The following is a 15,073-nucleotide window of genomic DNA, read 5'->3' as shown; positions in this document are numbered from 1 at the left end:
TGATGTGTGTCTTTGCACAAAGGAAAGGGTGATGAAAGGTAAGTACGAAGGCACCAAAGACAGACATGTATATAGAGGACTCATCTTTGCATACTTTAAATGGCTGATGATGTGCCCTTGATTGATGTGTGTCTTTGCACAAAGGAAAGGGTGATGAAAGGTAAGTACGAAGGCACCAAAGACAAACATGTATATAGATGTCTAACGATAGATAGGAGAAAACGACTGCGAAGGCTCAAAACAATGAGTATAACCCCGGTGCCTATGCTTAGATACAAATCTGGGTGGAACTCACTGGTGGGTGTCTTAGTCATCTACTGCTGCTATGACAGAAATACCACAAGTAGATGGCTTTACCAAAGAGAAATTTATTCTCTCACAGCCTTGGGAGGTTAGAAGCCTGAATTCAGGGTGCCAGCTCCAGGGGAAGGTTTTCTCTGTCAGCTCTGGAGCAAGGTCCTTGTTATCAACCTTCCCCGGTCAAGGAGCTTCTCAGTGCAGTGATCCCAGGTCCAAAGAACACATTATTCTCCTGGCTCTTGTTTCTTGGTTGTAGGAGGTCCCCATGTCTCTCTGCTCACTTTTCTCTTTTATATCTCAAAAGAGATTGACTTAAGACACAACCTAATCTTGTAGATTGAGTCTTGCCTCATTAACATAATTGCCTCTAATCCTGCCTTATTAACATCATAGAGGTAGGATTTACAACTCATAGGAAAATCATGTCAGGTGACAAAGTGGTGGACAATCACACAATGCTGGGAATCCTGGTGTGGCCAAGTCGAAACATATTTTGGAGGACACAATTCAATCCATAGCAGTGGGTAAAAGAGGTCTCCTGGGTATTGGTTTCCTAGGGCTGCCATAACAAAGTACAACCAAATGGGTGCCTTTAAACATTAGAAATTTATTCTCTCACAGCCATCAAGGCTAGAAGTCTGAAATCAAGGTGTCAGCAGGACTATACTCCCTCTGAAGTTCTAGAGATGAATCCTTTCTTACCTCTTGCAGATTCTGGTGATGGTCAGCAATCCTCGGTGTTCGTGGCTTGTAGATGCATCATTCCACTCTCTACCTCTGTTGTAACATGGTGTTCTCTTTATGTGTCTCTGTCTTTGTGTCTCATCTCTTCTTACAAGGACACCAATCATTGTGAATTAGGGATCATCCTACTCCACTATGGCCTCATGTGATCTAATTACATTGTAAAGACCTTATTTCCAAACAAGGTCACATTCTGATGTCCCAGAAGGACATAAATTTTGGGCATACCTGGGTGTTACTGAGATATACGCAATGAGGTTACAGATTGGAAAACATCCAAAATATGTGCTCCACTCAAGAGAACAAGACAGAGAGCTCTTTTCCCCTCTGGCCTCAACAAGTCCCTCAGTCAAGTGGAAAACATGTGGACATTGTCCTGGTGCAGACACAGAGCCTGCTCAGAAGACCAACACTGAAACAACCTTTGATCCCTCCAGCGGGGGTCTTTTTTGCCAGAGTTCCCCTCTTCTCCTGCCAGACTTCTCTGAGAGTTTGTGCCCATGGAGTCTCCATTCCCTCACTTCCCCTCTCTCTTCTACCGCTCCAGCGGCTGCTTGCCCATCTGTCCAAAGCCCTATCTCCCTGTCCACAGCCCTAGTGAGGCCACTGACAAGCTTCCAGGCACTGGCTGCCTCCATGGAGTTTTCTGTCACCCTCTTGCTGGATTTCCAGCAGTCTAACTGCTGCCTGCTCCCTACTCCAGCTTCTTCTCTCAGCTTCTCCAGTGCCATACACTCCTGGTTTTCCTCTTTCCTATCTGTCTGCTGCTTCTCAGATCAGGCTTTCAATGTCAAGGCTTTCTAGAGTGCTGTTCTTGGCTCTCTTCCCTTCCCTCTTTACTCTCACCCTAGGCAATTTCACAGAGGTCCACGCAGCTGGTCACCATTTCTTTCTTTAACCTCTCATTTCTAGCTTCAACCCACCTCTCTCCCTAGAGCTTCTGTAACTCTCCTCCGGAGGGAGGAAATTCTTCCTCACGACCTCAGACATGAGTTGAACAATCACTTGCTGGGGATGTTACAGAAAGTGTTTCAAACACTGGTTGGATTACTGGGGATACTTGATAACCTCTCATATCCATAAAAAGAATCTTCAGACCTGGGTTTGCATCCTGAGTTCAGATGCTGGCTTTTATGCTGCATTAGTTTTCTATCACTGCATAACAAATTACCCAAAATTTAGCGGCTTAAAAGAACACACAGTTATTATCTCACAGTTCCTGTGGGTTAAAAGTCAGGTGCAGCTTAGCTGGGTTTCTGCTGGAGGGTCTCACCAGGCTGTAATCAACATGTGGCTGGGCTGTGCTCTCGTCTGGAGGTTTGACTGGGGAAGAATCTACTTCTGAGTTCACTCAGGTTGTTGGCAGGATTTATTTCCTTGCAGCCCTAGAATTCGTGGTAACTTATTTTTTCAAAGCCAGCAACAGAGAGAGAGTCTCTAGAGTGAGTTTGCTAACAAGACATATTCTTATGTAATGTAATGTAATCACAGGTGTGACATCCATCTTTGATATATTCTACTGGTCACAGGTCTCACCCATGCTCAAGGAGAGGGTGTGAATACCAGGAGGCAGGGATCATGGGGGCCACCTTCAAACCTGTCTGCCACAGCCAAATTAGCTGAGTGAACTTCTCAGAAATCACTTAACCTCTTGGACTGTCAATTTTTTTTTTCAAACTATCAAATGACAATCCAGTAATGTTCACGTATTTGAGTACATGTGGTAAAGCACAACGAACTACCCAAACATCAGGCATTACTACCAATTTTCACTTTAGATTTAATGATTCAAGTTCAGTTTTTACCAAAGCAGGCCCTACGTCCAGAGATGAAAGCCAAACAAATAGTTCTTGTTCTGAAAAGTCAGCAGACATTTCTATTTCTAAAATCTCAATGAGGCTGGCCAAGATTTACAGACTTTATATTTAAAGTGGGCAGCAGTCTGAATGTCACCAGGCCTCACTCCTGGATGCACAGACTGAGTTTAGCCTATTTTTCTTTAAAAAGATGTTAGTCCAAGGTCTTATGATTCGATATAGCTAAATATCTAAATATGTTACTCAGACATATCAAACATTTTCTCTTTTTGTTGTTATGTTTTTAACACGTTTTAACAAAGGATTGTGTTGGGGCAGTTTTTATTTTTGCATTTAATAATGATATATACAGATCAAAGAATCTTGATAGTAAAACATAACATACATGAACAACATGTAAAAAGTTTCATGTTGTCTAGAAAGACTATAAATGCACAGGTACATAGTTTCTTAAGCACTTTACCATTAAAGGAAGATTTGAAGAGCAGATACTCCATCACAAGGAGACAGAGAAGGACTTTCAGTTCCAGGTTACAGTTTGAACATGTGTTTCCTGCCTTTCGTCCTGCCCCAAATACCCCTGAAATGACAGCAGGGGCTAAGAAAAGGAAAAATCTGTTTCAGGGAGAAGAGGCAGACCAGAATTATTAACAATACTGGAAATACTGATGGGAGCAGACTGGCAGTTAAAGCCATGGAGAGTAAGATAGAACCCAGAATACGTAGTTTGGAGGTTGTTGTAGAGGTGCAGATGGAGGACATAAAGCATGGTGATTAATGGAAGGACAGTCTGCAGAGCAGTAGACCACTCATTCCTTCCCACACTCCATGCCACCACTGGGTGGGAGCAGAGCAGCTGCATTCCAGGGCTTCACCCCCAGCCAGAAGGTGGAAGAATGTCTGCTGGAGGACTGGAAGGGCCCACATAGGGGGGTCCAGAGACTCTCCAGCCTGCACATGGCAAAGCAAAGCTATTCAGCTGACACTTCCCATTCCTAAGCAGGAATTCCTCATCAGTCCTCCAGGCAGGAGAAAATCCTGTTGGCAAAATAGGCCTTCCATAGTAAGTACACAGTCTCTCCCCTCCTTCTTAAATATGCATGAACAACCAAGGATCTGCAGCATTGGAGGGAAATCCACAGCACAACAGAAAAGGACAAAGAGAACAATGGGAGCAGCTGACTAGAGAGAAAATACAGATCATGCAGGGAACAGAAGAGAACTTTAAAAAGTTCAAGCCATAACCTCAGATATTACATCTATGAGATGAACACAGGCTAGTATCAGAATAGAACAAGTGGAGAACAAGAAAGCTTTCTTAGATATTAAAAATATGATTATCTAATTAAAAAAATTAGTATAGAAGCTAAAGAAAAAGTTGAGGAGATTTAAAAAAAATATGCAGCAAAATGGCAAAGAGGTGGAAATGAAAAAATGGAGGGACAATCCAAGGGGTCCACTGTTTGCTTGACCAATACAAATTCCAGATTGAAGACACATACAAAATGGAGGAAGAGATACCTGAAGAAGTGATAGAAGAAAATTTCACAGAACTGAGGAAAGACTCAGGTCTTCAGCATAAAAGGGCCCGTTCACAGCCAAATAGAGTGAATGGATACAAGAATGACCTTATGACTGCTTGAGTTTATATTCTCTATATACTTCTATTTTTGTTTGTTTGAAATAGAAGACATGTCTTTGGGAAATTTCAAAGCACCAAAGATAAAGAGCAGATCTTAAAAGATATCTGAGAGAAAATAATGCCTCATCTAGAACTGAATGAGAATCATATGACAGCATAGTGAGTGGCAGACTTTTTTCAGACATGTAAAGACACAGAATGGTTATCTTCCCACACACTTTCATAAAAATAAATAAATAAATAAATAACCTTGAACATATGCTCCAGCAAAGTGAAAAAAGAATCTGAGAGAGGATGACATAAGGTCCAGGAAGCAATGGACCTATCTCAGAGAGAGTGAAGGGTTGTCCAGAGCTGAGAGTGTACACCTGGCTCTCACAGCATTCAGGGCAGACAAGGGCAGGAAATCACAGGGCTTTTAAAGATCCTTCAAGAAGAAGGGGGATTCCATTTAATGGACAGTAATGATTAGAGAATAGGTACTCTGTGTGGTTAATTGCCTCCATGAACAGCTGCCTCTTTTCCCATGAGACCAGAAGAACTGGATGGTATCCAGCTACCATGACTGAATATTTTGATCGAAGATTCCATAGAAGAATCCTGATCAAAAGGAGAAAAATACAGAACAGAATTTCAAATTCTCGAGGAATTCAGACTTTCTGGAGCAACCCCTGAAACTTTGCCCAAGATAATCTTTAAACCTTAAATCAAAAATATCTCCTGAGATCTTCTAAAAACCAAAAAATAATTCAGCTTAACTAGTAAAGAATGTCTGCCTTGAGCATTATACTCTTTTAAGATTTATCTATATGAGATCGAATTGACAACAGCAACTTGAAAGATCAGATAGGAACCTTAGAGAGCAATGAATTTATGTTAATGGAGGAAGAACAACTCAGAAAAGGAAGGTGAGAATGGTTGCACAACTCAAAGAATGTCATCAGTGTCACTGAATTGTACAGGTAGAAACCTGAATTGTAGAAGTGTTTTTTGCTGTGTACATTCTCAACAATGACAATCAAACCGAAAAACCAAACCCAGAGCCATTGAGTCGATTCCAACTCATAGCGACCCTATAGGACAGAGTAGAACTGCCCCAGAGAGTTTCCAAGGAGTGCCTGGTGGATTCGAACTGCCGACTTTTGGTTAGCAGCCATAGCACTTAACCACTGTGCCACCAGGGTTTCCACAATAACAACAGCAAAATAAAATAAATTACTTTAAAAAAGAGAGCGTGGCTAGTCCTAATGACGTTAAGGCATAAGGTAAGAAGAAAAGAAAATCAGTTAGAATGCAAGGAAAAGAAAACATTTACCTATTTAAAGAACTCATGGTCTAGATATGACGGAAACTAAAATGTCATAAATTTTTTTGAAAAAAAATTTTATTGTGCTTTAAGTGAAAGTTTGCAAATCAAGTCAGTCTCTCATACAAAAATTTATACACACCTTGCTGTAATACTCCTAATTGCTCTCCTCCTAATGAGACAACACGCTCCTTCCCTACACTATCAATTTTCATGTCCATTCTGCCAGCTTCTGATCACCTCCTCCCTTCCATCTCCCCTCCAGACAGGAGAAGCCAACATAGTCTCATGTGTCTACTTGATCCAGGAAGCTCACTCTCCACCAGTATCATTTTCTATCTCATTGTCCAGTCGAATCCCTGTCTGAAGAGTTGGCTTTGGGAATGGTTCCCGTCTTGGGCTGACAGAAGGTCTGGGGACCATGACCACTGGGGTCCTCCTAGTCTCAGTCAGACCACTAAGTCTGGTCTTTTTATGAGAATTTGGTGTCTGCATCCCACTGCTCTCCTGCTCGCTCAGGGGTTCTCTGCAGTCTTCCCTGTCAGAGCAGTCGTTGGTTGTAGCTGGGCACCATCTAATTCTTCTGGTTTCAGGCTGATGTAGTATCTCGTTTGTATGGCCCCTTCTGTCTCTTGGGCTCATACTTATTTTGTGACCTTGGTGTTCTTCATTCTCCTTTGCTCCAGGTGGGTTGAGAACAGTTGATGCATCTTAGATGGCCGCTTGCTAGTGTTTAAGATCCCAGCTACTGCTCTCTAAAGTGGGATGCAGAATGTTATCTTAATAGATTTTGTTAGGTCAATTGACTTAGATGTCCCTTGAAACCATGGTCCCCTAAATCCCGCCCCTGCTATGCTGGCCTTCTAAGTGTTCAGTTTATTCGGGAGACTTCTTTGCTTTTGTTTTGGTCTGGATGTGCTGATCTCTCCTGTATTGTGTGTTGTCTTTCCCTTCACCTAAACTAGTTCTTATCTACTGTCTAATTAGTGAAAACCTCCCCCCTTCCCTCCCTCCCTCCCATCTCTCATAACCATCAAAGAATATTTTCTTCTCTGTTTAAACTATTTCTCAAGTTGTTATAATAGTGGTCTTATACAATATTTGTCCTTTTGCAACTGACTAATTTCACTCAGCATAATGCCTTCCAGACTCCTCCATGTTATGAAATGTTTCATGGATTCATCATTGTTCTCCACTGATGTGTAGTATTCCATTGTGTGAATACACAATAATTTATTTATCCATCCATCTGCTGATGGGCACCTTGGTTGCTTCCATCTTTTTGCTATTGTAAACAGTGCTGCAATGAACATGGGTGTGCATATGTCTGTTCATGTAAAGGCTCTTATTTCTCTAGGATATATTCCAAGGAGTGAGATTGCTGGATCGTATGGTAGTTCTACTTCTAGATTTTTAAGGAAGTGCCAAATTGATTTCCAAAGTGGCTGTACCATTTTACTTTCCCACCAACAGTGTCTAAGTGTTCAGTCTCTCCACAAGCTCTCTGACATTTATTATTTTGTGTTTTTTGGATTAATGGCAGCTTTGTTGGAGTGACATGGAATCTCATTGTAGTTTTGATTTGCATTTCTCTAATAGCTAATGATCCTGAGCATTTCCTCATGTATCTGTTAGCTACCTGAATGTCTTCTTTAGTGAAGTGCCTGTTCATATCCTTTGCCCATTTTTTAATTGGATTATTTGTCTTTTTGTAGTTGAGTTTTTGCAGTATCATGTAGATTTTAGAGATCAGGTGCTGATCAAAAATGTCATAGCTAAAAATTTTTCCCAATCTGTAGGTAATCTTTTTACTCTTTTGGTGAAGTCTTTGGATGAGAATAGGTGTTTGATTTTTAGAAGCTCCCAGTTATCTAGTTTTTCTTCTGTATTGTTAGTAATGTTTTGTGTACCATTTATGCCATGTATTAGCCTCCTAACGTCTGTATTTTTCCTTCCATGATCTTTATGATTTCAGATTTTATATCTAGGTCTTTGATCCATTTGGAGTTGGTTTTTGTGCATGGTGTGAGGTATGGGTCTTGTTTCATTTTTTGGCAGATGGATATCCCGTTATGCCAGCACCATTTGTTAAAAAGACTGTCTTTTCCCCATTTAACTGATTTGGGGCCTTTGTCAAATAGCAACTGCTCCTGTGTGGATGGATTTATGCCTGGATTCTCAATTCTGTTCCATTGGTCCATGTATCCGTTGTTGTACCAGTACCAGGCTGTTTGGACTTCTGTGGCGGTATAATAGGTTCTAAAATCAGGTAGAGTGAGGCCTCCCACTTTGTTCTTCTTTTTCAGTAATGCTTTACTTATCCAGGGCCTCTTTCCCTTCCATATGAAGGTGGCGATTTGTTTCTCCATGTCATTAAAAAATGTTCTTGGAATTTGGATCGTAATTGCATTAAATCTATATATGGCTTTTGGTAGAAGAGACATTTTTATAATGATAAGTCTTCCTATCCATGAGCAAGGTATGCTTTTCCACTTATGCAGGTCTCTTTTGGTTTCTTGCAGAAGTGTACTGTAGTTTTCTTTGTATAGGTCTTTTACATCTCTGGTAAGATTTGTTCCTAAGTATTTTATCTTCTTGGGGGTTCTTGTAAATGGTATTGATTTGGTGATTTCCTCTTTGATGTTCTTTTTGTTGGTGTAGAGGAATCCAACTGACTTTTGTATGTTTATCTTGTATCCTGATAATCTGCTGAACTCCTTTATTAGTTTCAGTAGTTTTCTGGAGGATTCCTTAGGGTTTTCTGTGTATAAGATCATGTCATCTGCAAATAGAGTCACTTTTACTTCTTCCTTACCAATCTGGATGCCCTTTATTTCTTTATCTAGCCTAATTGCTCTGGCTAGGACCTCCGCACAATGTTGAATAAGAGTGGTGATAAAAGGCATCCTTGTCTGGTTCCTGATCTCAGCGGGAATGTTTTCAAGCTCTCTCCATTTAGGATGATGTTGGCTGTTGTATAAACGCCCTTTATTATGTTGAGGAATTTTCCTTCTATTCCTATTTTGCTGAGAGTTTTTATCATGAATGAGTGTTGAACTTTGTCAAATGCCTTTTCTGCATCAATTGATAAAATCATGTGGTTCTTGTCTTTTGTTTTATTTATGTGGTGGATTACATTAATTGTTTTTCTAATGTTGAACCATCCCTGCATACCTGTCATGAATCCCACTTGGTCATGGTGAATTCTTTTTTTGATATGTTGTTGAATTCTATTGGCTAGAGTTTTGTTGAGGATTTTTGCATCTAAGTTCATGAGGGATATAGGTCTGTAATTTTCTTTTTTTTTGTGGTGTCTTTACCTGCTTTTGGTATCAGGGATATGCTGGCTTCATAGAATGAGTTTGGGAATATTCTGTCCTTTTCTATGCTCTGAAATACCTTCAGTAGTAGTGGTGTTAACTCTTCTCTGAAAGTTTGGTAGAACTCTGCAGTGAAGCCGGATGTCTGGGCCAGGGCTTTTTTTTGGGGGGGGGGGGAGTTTTTTGATTACCTTTTCAATCTCTTCTTTTGTTATGGGCCTAGTTAGTTGTTCTACCTCTGTGTGTGTTAGTTTAAGCAGGTAGTTTGTTTCTAGAAATTCATCCAGTTCGTCTAGGTTTTCAAATTTGTTAGAGTACAATTTTTCATAGTAATCTGATCCGATTCTTTTAGTTTCGGTCGGGTCTGTTGTAATATTGTTCATCTTGTTTCTTATTCGGGTTGTTTGCTTCCTCTCCTGTTTTTCTTTTGTCAGTTTGGCTGGTGGTTTATCAATTTTACTCATTTTTTCAAAGAACCAGCTTTTGCTTTTGTTAACTCTTTCAATTGTTTTTCTGTTCTCTGTTTCATTTAATTCTGCTCATATTTTTATTATTTGCTTTCTTCTGGTACCTGAGGGTTTCTTTTGTTGCTCTCTTTCTATTTGTTCAAGTTGTAGGGATAATTCTTTGATTTTGGCCCTTTCTTCTTTTTGTATATGTGCATTTATTGATATAAATTGACCTCTGAGCACTGCTTTTGCTGTCTCCCAAAGGTTCTGATAGGAAGTGTTTTCATTCTCACTGGATTCTATGAATTTCTTTATTCCATCCTTAATGTCTTCTATAACCTAGTCTTTTTTGAGAAGGGTATTGTTCATTTTCCAACTGTTTGATTTCTTTTACCTGGTTTTTCTGTAATTGATTTCTATTTTTATGGCCTTCTTGTCAGAGAATATACTTTGTAATATTTCAATGTTTTAGATTCTGCTAAGGTTTGCTTTGTGACCTAATATGCGGTCTATTCTAGAGAACGTTCCATGTGCACTAGAAAAGAAAGTATATTTGGCTGCTTTTGGGTGGAGTGTTCTGTGTATTTCTCTAAGGTCAAGTTGATTAATTGTGGCATTTAGATCTTCCGTGTCTTTATTGAGCTTCTTTCTGGATGTCCTGTCCTTCACCGATAGTGGTGTGTTGAAGTCTCCTACTATTATGGTGGAGCTGTCTATCTCATTTTTCAATGCTGTTAGAGTTTGTTTTATGTATCTTGCAGCCCTGTCATTGGGTGCATAAATATTTAATATGGTTATATCCTCCTGGTCTATTGTTCCTTCAATCAATATATAGTGTCTTTCCTTATCCTTTGTGGTGGATTTAACTTTAAAGTCTATTTTGTCAGAAATTAATATTGCCACTCCTGTTCTTTTTTGATTGTTGTTTGCTGGATATATTTTTTTCCATCCTTCGAGTTTTAGTTTGTTTGTGTCTCTGAGTCTAAGGTGTGTCTCTTGTAGGCTGCATATAGACGGATCGTGTTTTTTATCCATTCTGCCACTCTCTGTCTCTTTATTGGTGCATTTAGTCCATTTACAGGCAGTGTAATTATGGATAGGTATGAGTTTAGTGCTATCATTTTGATGTCTTTTTTCCTTGTTGTTGAGAGTTTCTTTTTCCCACTAAATTTTTTTTGGCTGAGTAGTTTATCTTTATATATTGTCTTTTCCTTATATTCATTGTTGTTGATTTTGTTTTTGCTGAGTCTCTATTTTTTTCTTTTGTTTTATTTTGATGAGTAGGATAGTTATTCTCCTTTGTGTTTACCTTAATATTTACTCTTATTTTTCTAAGTTTAGACTTAACTTTTATTTCTTTATATCGCCTTGTCTTCCTCTCCATTTGAAAGATCTATGACTACATTTCTTAGTCCCTCTTTCTTGTTTTAATGTTATCTTCTTTTACATAATAACATCACTGTTTCCCTGTTTTGAGTGTTTTTTGTCTTGATTTATTTTTGTGATTTCTCTGTCTGGGTTGACCTCTGGTTGCTCTGTCCAGTGTTCTAGTCTTGGGTTGATACTTGATATTAGTAATTTTCTAACCAAAGAACTCCTTTTAGTATTTCTTGTAGTTTTGGTTTGGTTATTACAAATTGTCTAAGCTTCTGTTTATCTGGAAATGTCCTAATTTCACCTTCATATTTGAGAGGCAGTTTTGCCGAATATATGATTCTTGCTTGGCAATTTTTTTCCTTCAATGCTTGGTATAAGTCATCCCCATTGCCTTCTTGCCTGCATGGTTTCTGCTGAGTACTCTGAGCTTATTCTTACTGACTCTCCTTTGTAGGTGACTTTCTGTTTATCCCTAGCTGCTTTTAAAATTCTCTTCTTATCTTTGGTTTTGGCAAGTTTGATTATAATATGTCTTGGTGACTTTCTTTTTAAAATCTACCTTATATGGAGTTTGATGAGCATCTTTGATAGATATCTTCTCATCTTTCACGATATCAGGGAAGTTTTCTGCCAACAAATCTTCAGCAATTCTCTGTATTTTCTGTTACCCCTCCCTGTTCTGGTACTCCAATCACTCATAGGTTATTTTTCTTGATAGAATCCCACATGATTCTTAAGTTTCCTTCATTTTTTAAAATTCTTTTATCTGATTTTTCTTCAAATGTATTGGTGCCAAGTGCTTTATCCTCAAGCTCGCCAACTCTGCCTTCCTCTTGCTCAATTCTGCTCCTCTGGCTTTCTATTGCGTTGTCTACTTCTGTAATTTTATTGTTAATCTTCTGAATTTCTGATTGCTGTCTTTCTATGGATTCTTGCATCTTATTGAATTTTTCATTATGTTCTTGAATAACCTTTTTAATTTCTTCAACTGTTTTATCTGTGTGTTCCTTGGCTTGTTCTGCATATTGCCTGATTTCCTTCCTGATGTCTTGAAGGGTTCTGTATATTAATCTTTTGTATTCTGCATCTGGTAATACCAGGAAGGCACTTTCATCTAGAAGATCCCTTGATTCTTTGTTTTGAGAGCTTGTTGAAGCGATCATGGTCTATTTCTTTATGTGATTTGATATTGACTGTTGTCTCCAAGCCATCTATAAGTTATTGTATTAGTTTATTTATTTATTTATTTATTTTACTGTATTATAGCTTCTTGCTTTGTTTTGTTTTGATATGCCCAAATGGGTTGCTTGAGTGAGCTAGCTTGATTGTTTTCACCTTTGAAGCTCTGGCTTCCTGTCACCAGATGGTTAGACCTGGTCTCAGGTATATCAGCCTAGGAGTCCATTTACTTTTCTTGTATGAATTCAGCTCAGGTGTCCATGTAGCTGGTCATCAAGTGTGTGGTACAGGCTCTGTCTTACAGTCTCTGAGGGGCAGGGGTGATTGGTGTAGGTACTGGTATATGGTTGCAGCAAGGTGTCATGCTCTGAACAAGGCAGGGGGCTGAGAATCATCCCCCCGGTGACTCTGAGGAAAGCTTATCCCTCTTCCCTAGAGCGTCCAGGTGGGTGAGTTCTACACACAGACCATGGCCACCCAACGCTTTTGGTAGTAAAGACTGGGAGGTACCAGTTATCCTTGGACCTCTGTCGTGGGTGGCTCGGTAACCTGAATGGAGCCACCACTCCTTAGGCCCCTAATGTGGGTAGGTGAGGAGCCTGTTTAATAGGCAAAGTGGTGTCAATCATCAAACACCCACGTCTTCACCGCACAGCTGAAACAGTTGCAGTCTGCCAACATGGGCCTATTCTCATGAAATAGGCCCACACAGGTCCATGCAGGGGGGAAAGTTATTCAAAGTCCAATGACCATTTATGCCTGGACAGGAGCCACTTCAGTCCTGAGCTCCCCAGGTTAGTGGAGCTGGCAGATTATCTTTTTCCCCAAATGTGAATTTATTCCTTTTTTTAAGTCCTGGAGAATGGCTTCAGGTGCTCATCATGGCCTATCTCAGTCCCAGGGAAATCAACAGCCTCTGAAGCCAACTTGGGGCTGGGGGGCAAGGAAAAATATATTCAAGTACTTAGCTTTTGCTGAGAGAGCCATTCTTCTCTGGTTCCGGAGGTGTGAGTAGGCTGTGTGGCTGGTTGCTTCTTCCTGAGGAAACTGTGGCCGAACGCTACCACCAGCCCAGCACATCCACTCCCGAGAATGGAGCCTGCAGAATCCCGGCAATTCAGGTCCAGCAATTCCTCTGTGCTTCTGAATCGACTCTCCCACCCCCTGCCACTCAGTCCATTTTCTAACTTTGCCTTTGATATTCAGAGCTCCTAGCTTGTCATAAATATAATCATTTCATTTGTTTTTTTGGGGGGGGGTCTTTTTTGTAAGATGGATGGCCTGAAGTGTCTGGCTATTCTGCCATCTTGATCCCACCTCTCCTAAAATGTCACATAATTTTAAACACTGATTGAAGTGTAAAAAAGAGATTCCACCTGACCTTGATGCTTGTCACATTTTCCTCTGTGTGACACAGCTTAGTGACCTAGGCTTACCTTTCCTTCTCATTGGGTTCAATACTGCTGGGCTCAGCAGTGAACAATCTTTACATAGTCACAGCAATGTAAAACCTGCTGGCTTCTCCAAGTGTGAAAATTAGTGATGATTAAAGAATGAGATGTAAAGAGAGCCCTAATAATGATTAAAGGCTGATGGTATGTAAGCGTTAACCATCTCAATCATGTAAAGTAAGGGTGTGTCTGACTGTATTAGGAAGGCTGAAGGTGTAAGGGAAAGAAAGGGCTGTGTAGAGCTGCTAGTTTTACCAGACAGGAATCTAAAGCTGATGAAACAAGTAGCTGGTTCACTGTAGTCTCTACAGTTATAAAGGTAACCAATAAAAGAATTAAACACATACTGTCAAATATGGGAGGGGCCCAGAGATGAGGTCAGTGAAAGTGAGCTGCTTCCTGCCATTTCCAAGGCCTGGTGATGTACTTCAAAAAATCAGCCAGTGAAAACCCACCACAACAGTCCAATCCACAACCGATCATGGAGAAGGCGCAGGACTGGGCAGCATTTCGATTCATTGTACATGAGGTTGCCACGAGTTGGGGGCAACTAGACAGTAGCTAACAACAACACTATTCTTCTTAATTTGTGTAATTCAATAAATAACACACAGAAAAACTCCTCTCCCGAGCATCTTACTTCTTTAACCTGCTCATCCTATTCTGTAAACTCATGGCACTAATTTGATAAAAATTATTTGTTGTAAAAAAGTGAAATGTGTTCATACAGCAATATGCCAGGTATGTTTTAAGAAATACGTTTTTTAAACCTGACATGAACCCTCTAGATGCCCCCAACCCCTTTTTAAGTAGCAGAGTTCTTTTCATAAACAGAAATTCCAATTTACAAAACAGATCAAAGAAGCCGCTTTGATTGAAGGAGGAGTAGGAGGCTTACAGCCACTCATCACACACCACACCACACCACTGCTCATCATACACACACATTACCACACACAGCACACCACTGCTCATCACACACACACACATCTCATCACACACACATCACACATGCACATACACCATACCACCGCTCATTACACACACCACATGCACACATCTTATCACACAGGCATATCACACATGCACACAAACAACCACACACACAACTTATCACATATGCATACGTACACACCACACCACTGCTCATTACGCACACCTTATCACACATGTGTATCACACATGTACAGACACACACCACATCACTGCTCATTACACACACACCACTAACACGCACACATACATCACACATGTGGACACACACACCTTGTCACACATCACAAACACACGCACACACACACAGTACTCCACATAATACATAAATACATCCATACCACACACAAAAACATGCACCACACCACCACACACTCATTGCTCATCACATATCACATACACACTCAACACACATACACCCACTATTCAACACAACACGTGCATACACAAACACACCCACACCACACACATCACTCAACATTACACACACACATA

General features: G+C 40.2%; 1 protein-coding gene across 1 annotated transcript in view; it reads right to left on the bottom strand.

Moving 5' to 3' along the window:
- The window catches only part of TRPM1 (transient receptor potential cation channel subfamily M member 1), a 138,142-nt gene that overhangs the window by 83,546 nt on the left and 39,523 nt on the right, over nucleotides 1–15,073 (bottom strand). The gene's annotated exons all lie outside the window — the stretch shown is intronic.

The sequence above is a fragment of the Loxodonta africana genome, chromosome 13 (genome assembly GCF_030014295.1).
Source record: "Loxodonta africana isolate mLoxAfr1 chromosome 13, mLoxAfr1.hap2, whole genome shotgun sequence".
NCBI lineage: Eukaryota > Metazoa > Chordata > Mammalia > Proboscidea > Elephantidae > Loxodonta > Loxodonta africana.
The sequence above is the reverse complement of the archived record's forward strand: the minus strand, read 5'-3'. Positions and strand labels throughout refer to the sequence as shown.